Raw genomic sequence first — 3,602 nt, 5'->3', positions numbered from 1 at the left:
TACATACAGATTTTGATTCATAGATAACGCATTTATTACATACGAATTTCATATACGAATAATTACATACAGATTTTACCTAAGGATATTTTTGTATGTAAAATTTGTATGTAATGTTGAGCGAGAATTTTACCTATATAAATATTCAAAATTCGTATCTAATCCAAAAAACCATTACCTATTGATATTACATACGGATTTTCAAAATTAATTATTAAAAATTATTAAAAAAACAAAAATAAAAACTCACATGTCTTCTCCGCGTTGACCTTATCCCAGAACCCTAGTCCTCACCGTGGTTCCTTCTCCCTCAAAATCAATCTCTCTCACTTAAACCCTCAAAACCCTAACTTCCATTGTGTATGTCTCCTCTATGTTGGCCTTAATTATCTCGAAATCATAGCCTTCATTGTGTGTTCCTTCTCTGGATTAGGAAACCATAAAATTCAAGGATTCCTTACTCAGACTCGCGTGAAGATGGTTGGAACGGTAGTGGCGAGAGTGGCGGGGGATGCAAAGAGGAAGCAGGTGGTCTGAGAAGCATTCCTTCCTTCCCTTGGTGTTGGTTCTCAATTGAGGATTTTTCTCATAAGATAGATCAACTCATACTTCCTCATCTGTTTACACTTATCATTGCAAAAAAAAATACAAGAAAACACCAACACAAAAGAGGGTAAGCTAATTTATTAAAAAAATCAACATATAATAAGTAGATAGATTTTCATAACAAAGCCATACAACTCAAATACTCAAAGTGAAATCAAACATATAATTAAAGACTTTATAGAATCAATTATCCGGATACAAACTCTTAACATTGGAATTCACTAGAGACGTGCATTTATGGTGGTCTCTATGTTCTGCAGAGCCATAGCCAAAAGAGTTATCACCTTACCACACATAAGGTTAATATCCTTCATGTCTAACAATCTTATTAACTAGGAGCTCCTACAACTCTTACCAAATAACTCATTATACTCTATTTGAGTGTGAATGATTATTAGAGTATCAAGATATCCCTTTACTGAATCTTATACATCAATGAATACATTAAAGTTACCACCAAAAAAAATTTTCCTTAAAATTTCTTAAACACCATCATCATCATACATGTTCACACAACATTTTCACCTCAATTAAATAACAATCAAATTCATAAAATTAATAAGGTTTATCATATATCTATCTCGAACAGCCAAAGAAAACAAGGCCAACATAAAAAATGACGCTCCACAATGACACTCAATGCCAAACCACTCGCAAAAAGTGACGTTCAACGATATTTCTAGCGTTTAATTCCATTCTTCTTGCAAAAAGTGGTGTCCAACAACACTTCTTGGCATTCAATGTGCTGGAGCAAAAATGCTTCAAAACTGCAATACGAAGTTTTCATTCAGTGGTGTTTTGTTGCCGCTCAATGCCAAAGTATTCGCTAAACACGACACTTAATGCCATTGTATTTGAAAAACACAACACTCAACAATACGATCTGACGCTCAACAACCTAGAGTTAAAATGCTTCACACCTGCACAATAAGGTTGACACTCAACTTTAGTATGCTACCGCTCAACGTTATATCAGAAACTAGAAAAAGAATATTATGATAAGAGAAATTTGACTTATTTTCCCCAATGATTCAAAACAATGGTTATACCTTGGAATTATTATGAAATGTCTTATTTTGTAAGTTTTATGCTACGAAAATAGGATTTTACAACTATAATGTCTAATTTAGATATTAATTTGTAAACTAAAAATTATTAGTATTTAAAATAATATTTATTAAAAATAAAAAATTATAATTAGTTTGTAACATTAAGTTACCAAGCTTTGACTAAAAAATAGTATTTAAATTGATCATTAATTAATTAGACTCTAATTTGTTATTAATCTCATTTATCTTAAATTCTTTTTATTTAATCTTTTTTTTTCAGTTAATATCCATCAAACCAACATTAATTTAAATAAATATAACTATAAAAATATAAATATCTTAATATTTGTTAAGCTGATGCTAATACAAATATTTATGTAATAAAGAAATTTAAAAATAATTTTACGTTTTTTAGGTTTCTTTAAAAAAATTACACCATTAAATCAATATTTTATTGGAGTGATGATTTTCTTTAACTTACCCATCTCACTCTATACAAAATATAAAGAATATATTAAGATGATTCTAGTTAATCAAATGGCATATCAAACAACATTTGAATCATAAACAAATTAATTTTATATTGAGATAGAGGTAATGACGAGGAGAGAAATGTTATTTCAAAAGGAACATATTACCAAGAAGAAAATTACAGAATAGAATATAGAGAAAATAACTACGAATGATAGTGATAAGATAACAAACCACAACACCCAAAAGTAAATAAAAGACAATAAAAACTGTTCATGAAATAAACATTAATTACCCCTAATTTTCCTATTTTTCTTAAAATACGATTTAACGTTAGTTAATATACATTTAACAAAAAAGCTCGTAAATGTCTTTTACAATTTGACATTATATTTTATTCTACATTAATTTTTAAGTAATTAAGTTAAAAATATGGTTTACTATATTTTTAATAATGAATATATAATTTAAATGAAAAAATTATCATTATTTGAAAATTAGCCCATTTTTAAGTTAGACATTGATGTGATATGAAAAAAATATATTTTTATAAACAAATATTAATCCTTTATTCTTTTAAAAAATATAACCTTTTAATGCTGAAGACGAATTGAAATTTCATAACTCTGCATAACAATTTATAGAAAATTATAAGAATGTTTGATAAGAAAACCGAAAACATGTAGTTATGTGACATAACATCATGTTAATGTGGTCACTATCTCTAAGAACGCCAACATGGATGCCAGATCATCTAATCACTGACACGTTGGTCCCACTCACATTCAACTCTGCCACATCTTCTTCGACAAATTTCCAACTCATAAGGATCCACTACAAATATGCCACGTAATCAGTCTCACGTGTTTTCTGTCACCGTTACAATTAACATTTTTTTTTATTTCTCAAACGTTCTTAATTTTTACCTAGTCTTTTATTTTTAGTTTTAAAAATCAATATTTCATACAAACTTTCTATCAAATCGTTTCTCATTATTTACATTCATTTCGAAAGAGCAAAATGAACTAAGACCAAAACAAAAAAATCATGAAATTCTAGAGATAAAAAAATTAGTTAACCCGAATCATTCTTCTTCTTTTTTTTACCAAGGATATTTTAATCTAAAGTTAAAAGTTTTAAATCTTATAAAAATAAAAACAAAAGTGTACTAGAGGTGCCGAATGCCGTACGGAAGGACGCCCACATAGACGGCGCCATATGTACCGATAGAGGACGTCTACCCAAAGTAGAACGTCCGCCCAAGAGCTGGACGTCCGCCCAAGAAGTGGACGTCCGCCTAAGTTGGCGTGTGATAACAGTTGAAAAACTGTTATTTTCATGCTTAAAAGTGATACTAAAAGCAACCTTTAGACTTAGAAACTAGCTTGAAATCATGCATTTTGTTTATATTTTCAGAAATAAGAGAGCTGGACAGGTTTATGCTTGATTTGAGTGTTTTTGTGCAGGTTTTGAGGT

Source organism: Vigna umbellata, chromosome 11, assembly GCF_029865625.1.
Source record: "Vigna umbellata cultivar VRB3 chromosome 11, Vumbellata_1.0, whole genome shotgun sequence".
NCBI lineage: Eukaryota > Viridiplantae > Streptophyta > Magnoliopsida > Fabales > Fabaceae > Vigna > Vigna umbellata.
This window is presented reverse-complemented; position numbering follows the sequence as displayed.